The 11,566-nt window shown below is 32.7% G+C and overlaps 1 long non-coding RNA gene across 1 annotated transcript; it reads left to right on the top strand.

Annotated features, from left to right (window-relative positions):
- The first annotated feature begins 345 nt into the window (after positions 1-345).
- On the top strand, positions 346-3,081 carry LOC127120296 (uncharacterized). The gene is made up of 3 exons (XR_007803173.1): positions 346-837; positions 1,213-1,288; positions 2,762-3,081. It is a non-coding gene; the product is annotated as an uncharacterized LOC127120296 (long non-coding RNA).
- Positions 3,082-11,566: the final 8,485 nt, after the last annotated feature.

Genomic DNA, 11,566 nt, shown 5'->3' with positions numbered 1-11,566 from the left:
GCTAACTTACAATTCTCTTGACTTTTGGGACTCATGGGAGATCATATCACTACAACATTTTGACTCTACGACAACACCTAATTTTTTTGAAATAAAAAAATTATTCTCGTAGCATTTATTAGAGAACAAATTTTATATTTCGTTGCGGTAGTGTATATAGTTTTTGCAAATCTTATACAACGGCTAAAATTGTTGTTGTATATGACAAAGAGAACGATTATTATTACAAACATTTTAAAACCGTTATCATATAATTTTTAATTTTTTAATAAATTTTTTAATATTTTAGGCCGTTCTCTTTAGTTGGTTAAAATATAAAAAAAATTGTGAAAACATTCATTTTGTTGGATTCGAACTGAGACCTCACGTTAAAACAATATCAGTCGTTCCATTTTCTTCAGCATAAAAAAGTAATCACGTTTCAGCCGTTCCCTTTCATCAGCGTAAAAGAAAATTACTTTGGTTCGGTGCTGAAACAAATATCAAGTGGAAAATCAAAGCGCTAAATGTGAAAATTCTTCCCTCCCAAACTCATCAAAATCTCCATCGTATGATTTTTCAGAAGCTGAAACAAAGATTGTCCAGTGTATCTTCTACCAAATCGCAACCCTAACCCTTTCTTCCTTTCTCCTTCTTCTCAAACCCTTCAAGTTGCAACTCAGAATTAGGATTTTAGGGTTTCATGGAATCATCTCAATCGAAGCTTTGAAGTAAGTCTCTCGACGACGACATTGATTCCCCTAAGAGCTACAAGGGTCATAGCACGTTGTGAACGAAAACTCTAATATAAATGATTTTTCACTTCAAGCTTTTATGGTTCATCGATTCGCGGCCCAGGTAAGAGTTTCCTTTAAGTTTCTTACAATCTCTCCTTTAAATTTCATCCAATATTGTTATTCACTTTTAAAATGGGTTATTTTACTCTAGTTTATGAATCTACTATTGATTTTGATCTTTGGAACTTTATCTTCCCACGTGAGTTTCATGTTAGGATTAGCAACACTGCCACCATACATTTCTCTGTTTTCTCCCCCAAAATGGGCACTTGAGGTATTGGATGCTATCTTTGAACTTAAAAGCGGTGTTATAGTTAGTGTAATATCCATCATCCTCAAAGAGACACGTTGAAATATTGATTATGAATGCATTAATCACATCCTTATTTAATCATTTTAATTTGTTGTTGTCATGTTTCATGACACGAATCTGCAGACTCCTCCAAGCCAATTACTGCTGCAGATGTCCATCAGTTTTTTGATGATGTTAAGAATAAGCATCGCCGTATAAAGTGAGTTAATGTTGCTTTGGTAGTTTAAAGGTGTGGTTGTTGTTGAGTTTATTTGTGTAATCTATGTTCATAAATGTAATATCTTACTTGTATGAACTCTTTGACTCTGTTTGTGCTTCATCTCTTATAAAGCTAACCTAATGACTTCTTAATATTGACACAGAACAGAACCTTACAAAATGGCCAGTGGTAAAACAAAATCTTTCTATTTTATATTGAAACTCTTCAGAACAATTACTTCAGCTAAGTTTAGGTTTGATGTTCTTGCTGAACTCATACTAAGTCCATCCTCACACAGTAGTCTTTTGGTAATATTTGTCTCTTACAAACTTAAAGTGTTCTTTTGATGAGAAACTATATTAAACCATTTTTTTTATATAACATACCATATCCTAACCATTTTTCTCCATGTAAAAATATAAACTAACAAGTGCATATGAACATAGTTATAAAAAAAATTGTAGCTTGATCAATCAAGGGCCAACCTGTTACAGACATATTGCACTGTGCCACCGAGGCTGCCATAGTGAATGACGAACTAGGTGTAAAAATCTTGACAATAGACACTAAAAGTCTACAAAATAAACCAATTCAAACTTCAAACTGGGAGGGATATGCCGCTAAAAACATTTAGATAAATTTATGAACATAGTTATAGATAGTAGGTGAATAAAAACATTTAGATAAATTAATGAACAATAGTTATAGACACTAGTTGAATGGTTGAGATCTTAACTCCAATGAGCTTTTCATGTCAAGGAGTGTGTCAGAAAAATTTAATAAAGTTCATTACATGTACAAGACATGATATTAAATCCCATGTCATGAGCTTTGCCCATGTGACATAAATTACAAAGGAATTGTGGACAGTGGTAAGTGGTACAATTGGTAACCTATTTCCAGGGTTTAAAAACTATTTCAATCAATGTTAATGTTGAGGAAGACAAAATGCTACTACATTGTGGGAAAATTAGTGTATTTTTGTGTTTGAAATTTAGTGTTTGCTTTTTTTGTTTCTTTTTGGTACAAGTGTATTTTTGTGTTTTTGGTACAAATGTAAAATTGATTGGTTTCTAGTTCATCTTTGAATCATTCATTCTTCTTTGATGTTTGGTTGTTGAAATGAAAACTTTTGGTTTAAAGTTATTAAGTGAAACATTCATGTTAGAATTTATATAGTTATGTATAAATAACCAAGGGCTCACTAGCTATGATTGTTAGGTTTTGAGCATGCCAGTAGCTCATAATTAGTCTCTGATTACTCCTGTATATGATTGTATTCAAACCATAATTGAGAGATCTAATATGTAGCATAGTACATAAATTCACAATGTTATCCTGTTTCTATATAAAACCCATAGTATTAAATTTGTTAGTTGTGGCAGTGATGTGGTCAAGCGCAGTAGCAATGCGATTAGGTTTTATATATTTTGATATCTCCCCATCTTGATTCCATGGAGTAACTTATATCAGCAGGTGCAGCAGAAACCCCACACTTGAAGTACACAATTAGTCACCTGGCCAGTGATTCTTAGTTTGAAACTTCTTCTCTCCATTTATAAACACAATCGCTTATGATATGAGTTATGAAGTTTGCTTTGTGTTTGTTTAATTGAAGATTTAGGAATTTTTTTCTTCCAAAAATACAGATAAAAATCATGATTGATTGTAGTTTTGGACGTGAATAAAGTCTAAGCAAGGTTCACATGATGTTACTTTGTTGAATTTTGAAATATTGATTGTAATTTTGGACTCATTAAAATATGTTTTTAATTTATCTATATTGTATCTTTTATGTCTTTCATCTTCATTAAGGGTATGCACTTGAAGAAACGTAGTGACACTCTTTAGAATGGTAGTGGTAGATAGTGCTACTTTACCATTAAGTGCTACTTACTCATTAAGAGTATACATGAAATAAAAGAAAACAACCTTTTTCAAATTGTGTTGCTACTTACCACGTCCATGAATTTGGAAATTGGAAAATTGTATTATTGCGCAGATTAGTTCATATTATATAGATTAGAGAGAGATATTTAATCAAATCATAGTAATTAAATATTTTGAGATATTTAATAATTGTATTAGTTATTAAAATCTTATTTCTATTTTAAAGAATAATATCAATGAAGATTTTATTACTTATATATATATATATATATATATATATATATATATATATATATATATAATGAATTATGTTACTTTGAAATGTTATTTTTTTAAATTGGAAGATCATTTTAAAATATCTATATGAATATTATTATATAAAAAAATTGTTAATAACATTTATTATCAGGTTATAATATAAAATGATTTCACATTTTATATAAAAAAAATCATTTGTTGCATCGGTTATAAATTGTTGTAGTATAGAATTGTTGTTATAGCATTTGAAAAAGAAATTGATACCGATCTACTAGAACGGTTTCAAATAAACAACAATTATAAACCGTTGCTATATCACATGAAACACCCGTTCGTTCTCAGAAACACTAGAAAAGCAACGGTTTAATCTAAGAACGAAGCACAACCGTTGCTACTAGAAGTTGTCCTCTAAGGAAGTCTAAAACAACGGTTTTGTACGAGGCGTTGTCATTGGGACAATAACCGTTGTGAATGGATAAAGCAACGCCTCAGTTTGACACGGTCTGAAAAACGTTCTAATAGAGAAAGGTAACATATATTTTAGTTTTTTCAACGCTTTTTCTGTGTTACTGCAGAGTCAAAATGTTGTAGTGTATATACATAAGATGATGAAATTTAAAGTATTCCTTGAAATATTTGATCAATTGTTGAAGAAGCTTGTTGAAGAAGTCACACAAGATACCTAGATGGGTTAGGGTTTCCAAGGCAAACCATCTTCAAACTCTTGATGATTACTTTGATCAAACTAGCATGTGAAGCTCATGGGGATTCATATATGATGCCTAGAGCCATAGTAGACCACTTCTTGATTGAGCTCCTTGCATTGAGGGTCTTAAACCCTAGATATGAGCTTGATGAATCAAAGGTGAGTATGTGCACTACCTACAAAAGAGTTAGACAAATACAAAGACATATTTTTGGTATTTTGGTTAGTAAATGATAAAGATACAAAGTATGATACAATTAAATAATGTTTGGTGATCTCTCCCAATACAAACTCAATGAATGAGGGATAAGGAAGATGTTAAGTTGTGATCCTAATGCCAATACATATGATGAAAAAGCATGAGAAATCTTAAGGTAAAAATTGGGATCTTACCGTATGTATACTAGATGTAATGAATATAAGGTATTTTATAATTATTTGTAAGTTACGAAAATTAACAAAGAATATGTTACATGATATTAATGGCGAAGCATCATTTAATCAAAAGAAACTTTTTAATGATCTCAAAGGTGTGATGATTAAAAGAGTTCTCCATTAAAGGAGATATGGGGGAGAGCATACACCAATCAAATAACACCTGGTTTCTATTGCATTCGAGGTCTTTTCTAATTCGTTTCAGAAATTATACTAGAAACAACTAATTTGATAATTAATTTGTGTGACTATATATTTGGCGAGATCACAACTTTTATTTATTTGGACGGTTGAAAAATAATATAATTTGCAAAGAGTAGCCATGTTGTGTGAAGAAACTACAAAGGGCATAAAATGGTGCCACCTAAACACGAAATGTCACATCACGTAAAAGAGAAATGAGATTAAAAAAGGTGTCGGTTAACTTCGAAAGACCCTTATAAAAATATTCTTTGTAAATGTTATTCAATTTTTTAAAATTTAAAATTTTGCTTTATTCTTTTCAAATGTTTTATTATGGTATCTTTAATTTGTGGCTAGCTCACCGGATAAAAATAAATATATTCAGATTTTAATTAAGCCATTCAAATTATCATAATAAAATGCATATAAAAGATAGATGTTTAAAAATATGAAATTGTTAGCATTAAGAGTATTTCCAATGAAAAATTCTTAAAACGTTGTTAAACTTCATAACTATTTTTAAAGACTATCACTATTAAAGCAAGTTAAGTTGTCACTTATAAAAACGTTATTTGATACAACCGTTATTCCAGTCACAAATTAACCTCAAAAGTTTATAGTATCAGCAAGCATATTAGCCAAATTGTAATCAATATGGTTTCCTCATAGCTTCTCAATAGGAGATTTGACAAGGTTAAAATCACCACACACAATCCAGTCATCCGAGATATTAGAGGCCTTGAGATTGGAGAGCATAGAACAAGTTAAATGTTTATCAGAATGTGAACGAAACCCATATATCCCTATAAACCTACACAAATTTTGATTAAAAGTAATATCAAAGTAGAAATCAATAAAGTTTTATTAGAAACATTAATGCTAAAATTTACGAAAGACACTACTGCTAAAACCCCCTCTCATAATGATTAGAAAATGGATTCCATCACGGTTGACCAACCGTTGTGAGGTAGGGTGTTGTTGTAAGTATATTTTTTTCCACCACAGACATCTAAATATTGTGATAAACTAGATAGCGCGTTACGTGTCACAACGGTTATATTAAATAACCGTTATGATATATATATATATATATATATATATATATATATATATATATATATATATATATATATATATATATATATATATATATATATATATATATATATATATATATATATATATATATATTATAAAATATGTGGATTGTTTATTTTTCTTTACCCCTCAATAAATATGTACAAGAATTCAAATTGATTTAGAAGATAATAATTTGAAAAATTAAATTAATCTTGAAAAATAACTTAGACACTCCACTGTTTTTCAAATTGCATGTATCTTGTAATTCATCTCTCCTTCTTTAATATATAGAATTTGGTTCAATGCCCCAAGATCTTCAAAGCAACAATTAATTCTCTTATAGTTTATTTTGCAAAACATCAATTTGTTGACTAATTCCGAGTCATCATCATCATTATCATCATCATTATTTTAATCGACGATGATGATTATTATGATGATAGTGACGAAGATGATTCAAAATTTCTCAACAAAATTGATGTTTTGCAATATAAAATAGAAGAGAATGAATCGTTGCTTTGAAGAACTTGGGGAATTGAACCAAATTCTATATGTTAAAGAATGAAAGGTGAGTTATAAGATGCGCGCAATTTGAAAAACATTGACTGATCTAAGTTGGTTTTCAAATATAACCTAATTTTCATATTATCATTTTCTAAATCAATTTAAATGAATGCATGTTTAGTAAGGGGCTAGTGAAACAAATCTACATACGATATAATAAACTTCAGTGAAATTAAAAAAACGAGGCAAACATTTTGAACAACAATTACATATCAACTCATAAAATGTTTTACAAACATACATTTTATTGAAAAGATTTGTGGAGAATGAAAATGAAGAAATGATCTACTTGTCTCAGAATGGAATCCACAATGAAAGGAGGAGGAGGATGAAGTGAAAGCGGAAAACTTGTGTCTCATGATCTGGGTCTTTCACATAAGTATGCAACTTTCATATTAACTTCGTCCTCATTGTATTTTTTCTTTATAGCAACATAAATAATCTGTGAGCCACACCTACAAGTCAAAATGTATATTATTATATTAACCTGATTTTAGAAATATAAACTAGCATGACATTGCAATCCTATAAACAACATGGTAACCTGATTTGGAAACATAAACTAGCATAACATTAACATCATGTGAACATAAACGAAAACCCAAGTAATATCTAATACGATGATGTCTCTATTGAACTCGTGTCTTAGATGTAATAAAATGGACCTAGGCACAAATTAGATTTTTAAGAAAAACACGAAAACAAAGATTATTTCATGGAGCATATATGGTAACATGGATTTTTAGATTTTTAAGAAGAACTAGGGTCATACATGAAACATATATAGTAACTGAGATCCATTTCAAAAACACAGATAACCCAAAAACACGAAAATCATGCAAAATGAAAACCCTAAACCCTAAGCTTTATGCCAAATGAAAACATAAAAATCATGCCAAATGAAAGCGTTGAAAAACAAAGAAAAATGGAAGAACTTATATATAGAAAAATGGAAGAAAGCGTATGAATAACATGGAAGAAAACTTATGAAGAAAAAGAAGAAGAAGAATAAAGCGTATGAACTTAACTAACTTTTAGTATCAAGAAGCTTATGAGGATAAGTTTTTTGCATGTGAAAGAGACAGATGATAAGATTTTGTTTTGAGAGTGATGGCTATTATGTTAGTAAGCTTGATAACTTTTCAAATATATGTGTAACACTTATCACTACAGAAAAAACCGTAATAAAATGAAGTACTATTCACAACGATTTTTGGTAATAATCGCGGTAATAAGTATTTTAATATTAATATATTTATAAGACTATAAGGACAAAACATTTTTGTAAAATATAAAAAATTGTTGGTTTCGGTAATCAAAGCAAGTAACCTTTCATCTATCACAACGGTTGTTATTAAGGACCGTGATGAAATATCTTTCAATAAAATAATAAAAAAATCTGACGCGTAAAAATGAGTTATTAATATGGTTGTTTAAAAGGTTGGAGTAATATGGTGTTACCAAATATATATTTTGTAGTAGTGAGAGTTCCACATAAGGAGGAGACCTCCAGCTTTGCCCTACTATGATGGTAGCATCAACAATATGATGGTTATTCATACTATGATTAAAATTGAAATAGATTTGGTTAAAAGAGTTATTTCCTTTCTTAGTTTTAGAGAGAAATATTCAAAAAAATTGCCCTTTGTGCCTTTTTCTTATTAAACTCTTGTTAAAAGCAATTCACCAACTTATTTAAAATTTTTACCCTGAGCTACATGATTTTGATCCCTCATTTTTATGTTGGTACGTAGGCACAAGACCAAAGGTCTTGTCAAACACAAAAATATAATCAATGAATTCTTTTCTCACCCCCGCACTCTATTTTTCTCAAACATCTTTTATACCAAACACATATGCACACATAAAAAAGGGCTCCCAAGGAGTACCTATGACACTTTGGGTGCTAACACCTTCCCTATGTGTAACCAACCCTCTTACCTGAAATCTCTTCCATTTTATTAGTTTTGATTTGAAAACTTCTTATCCTTGGGTTTTGTTCGTACTTTTCCCTTTTCCTGTGGAAATAATAAAAGCGCAGTGGCGACTCTGGTTTTATCGATGTTAAGCTCGTCCATAGCTTGATGGTAATGAATTTACCGTTATAGAAATTAAGTGACGACTCTGCTGGGGAGTAGTCCTCAGTGGGTTTATCCTACTTTTTTATGTGTATATATTTGTATATTTGATGTTTGTATATTGTTTGTGTGATATAATTTGTCTGTTGCGCTTGGTGATCTCTGAGTGGTGAGATAAGTTCTACCCCAAACTTGAGTGCAATTAAGATAGGAGGATGGTATAATCATGTTCAACTTGTGTGGAGTAGTCCTTAACAAGTTGACTTGAGACCCATCCACTCAGTGGAGACCCTTTTGGAGTTACTGATGTCACACAAGTCATTTGTGGATACACATTACCTTCTCTGATTTTGGGTCCGAGAAGCTGAGGACCGTAGAGCATTTAACCCAACTTGGCCTATTTAGGACGTAGTGCAGAGACTGTTCAGGTGTAGACCTGATAACAGTTGTTACACGATACTGCACTCAGACGAGTTTCTCTTAAGAATATTATGGATTGATGAGTCAGTCATCCTAACCTATAATATTCGATAGATGGGATTAAGACTTTGGGAACTTTTGTAGAAGATGATCTGCAGATTTTTGTCCTTAGTACACTCCTTTGGGATGGTTCTTAACCTGAATCCATGCTCGTGACTCACAACAAACCCTTTGCTTCTCGGTTGATCTGATCAAGTCTTGTCAATATCAATGGAACTTGGGTGTTGATAAGGTGAAAACCATAATCCACCAAAATGGATGATTGATCTTGACAATGACTTGATTCATCCCTTGACCTTTGTTTGTGTTTGCCTTGTGTGTGATCCCTTGTTTGTGATTGTTGCATTCATGCATACATGCGCATCATAACATCCATCACAGAAAAATAAATTTCAAGGAACTGAGGTCTTGTTTGCAAATATTTTCAGACCATAGATTGTGGAAGAAGGAACACTAAGAAGTACAGTTTTAGATGTCCGGAATTGAAAGAGCTAAGGAAGTTGTCATCTTTTGTATTAGATCCCTTGGACTTCAAGCAATATCATGGGAAGCTTTTGTATGTCTTATCTACTGATGTGGTTGAAGGACTTCTGATTGTTTTGGTTCAGTTCTATGATCCTCTCTACCGGTGCTTCACTTTTCTTGATTATCAGCTTGTACCTACGTTAGAGGGTATGCCCATCTCTTGGGTATGCCCGTACCTGACAAGGTACCTTTTAGTGGATTGGAGGAGATTCCCAGATCTTATATCATAGTTGAACCTCTTCATCTGAAGAAGTTTGTGGTTGATTCTCACTGGGTGAAGAAATGAGGAATTCTTGGGTTGATTTCTGAGTTTCTCATTGGTAGAGCTACTGTTTTTGCTCAAGCTGGTAGTATGGATGCTTTTGAAGCCATCTTTGTATTGCTCATCTATGGTTTAGCTTTGTTCCCTAACATTGACGGTTTTGTTGATGTTAACGCCATTAGAATCTTCTTGATTGGGAATCCTGCTCCTACTCTGTTGGGTGACATGTATTTCTATTTGCATTTGAGGATTTCTAAAGGTGGTGGGACTATTGTGTGTTGTGTTCCTCTTCTATACAAGTGCTTTATTTCACACTTGCCTCAGACGCCTGCTTTCATGGAGAACCGACAATGTCTACGGTGGTCCCAGAGACTTATGTCCCACACTAATGATAATATTGTTTGGTATGACTCTGCATTGGGTAGCTTGGATATTATTGACAGTTGTGGCGAGTTCTCTAATGTGTCTCTCATTGGTACACAAGGAGGAATCAACTACAACCCTGCTTTGACTCGTCGTCAACTTGGGTTCCCCTTGAGAGATAAGCCTAATAAAGTTCAGTTAGAAGGTCTATTATATCAAAAGTGTAAATATCCCCAACATTTGAAGCAAAGAATGGTACATGCTTGGCATAATATGCATAGGAAAGGAAGATCCGAGCTTGTTCCACACAACTGTGTAGCTTTGGAAGCTTACACTCTTTGGGTAAAGAAGAGATATTTGGAGCTGAAGATGTCGTACGCATGTGAAAAACTTATGTCAGTGGTTATGGCTGAGTCATCAACTCTCCATAACCAAGATGCGGAGGAGTTGGAAGGCGCACTCGCCAAGATGAAGCAAGAGAGAGACATGTGAGAAAAGCGGTTCCATTCTTTGAGCCGAAAGCATGAAGAGCTGCAACTTGAGTCGAAAGACAAGGATGTGCTTATTGAGATTCTTGAAGACCAAGCAATGAAGAGACAGGGAGAGCCAGAGGGTCTACATTCCTCTAGTATGTCTCAGGCTTCCAGTGCTTGGAAGAAGATTGTTGATCAGTTAGTTCTTGAGAAGGCTCAGATTAAGACATCCTCTGAGTCTGAGATTCGTTGCATCCGAAGGAAGTATGCACCCGTAGCCAGATTATCTGATGCAGTTGCTAAGGGATCCTTAGGATGATAGTTTCTTTTTTCTCTTGTATTTGTATTTTAGTTTCTAAAATTGTACTCCGTGTAATCCTTCCAAATTTTATGAATAAAAAGAGATTTTATGGTCAATTGAATTGTTATTATTATTATTGTTATTTGAATATATATATATTTGAAAATAGGACTTCATATGTTCCTTGAAACTAAAAACAATAAAAAACATTGCATTTCATGCATCATTTGCGCAATAGGTTTTCTTCCTCCAGATTTCTTATCAGTTCTTCTTCTGTGGATCAGCCAAGCTGACTCACAACTTTAATACTCGCGATAATCAACCAAAGATCATGGAGCATCTAGAGCAAGAGAACCGAGAGATGAAGGACGAGATCTCCAAATTAACAACACTGATGGAATCTGTGATTTCTACGTATAATCAGTCATCACCAACTCCTATAGCTCCTCCTCCTCAAAGAACTTTCATTTCTGAGGTTGCTACCTCAATTATTCCTATTGTTTCTGCCAACCATTCCATGTCTTCTAGATTCCCTTGGGGAATGCCACTCAACTTTATGCCAGAAGGGTATGCGCCCACCTTTATTTTTATGCCGGTATCTAGCCCGGTCATGTCAGTACCTCCTCCGGTTGTTCACACTCTGCCTCATGTCGAGGATACTATTTACCATTCTGAGCCGT

The sequence above is a fragment of the Lathyrus oleraceus genome, chromosome 2 (genome assembly GCF_024323335.1).
Source record: "Lathyrus oleraceus cultivar Zhongwan6 chromosome 2, CAAS_Psat_ZW6_1.0, whole genome shotgun sequence".
Taxonomy (NCBI): domain Eukaryota; kingdom Viridiplantae; phylum Streptophyta; class Magnoliopsida; order Fabales; family Fabaceae; genus Lathyrus; species Lathyrus oleraceus.
The sequence above is the reverse complement of the archived record's forward strand: the minus strand, read 5'-3'. Positions and strand labels throughout refer to the sequence as shown.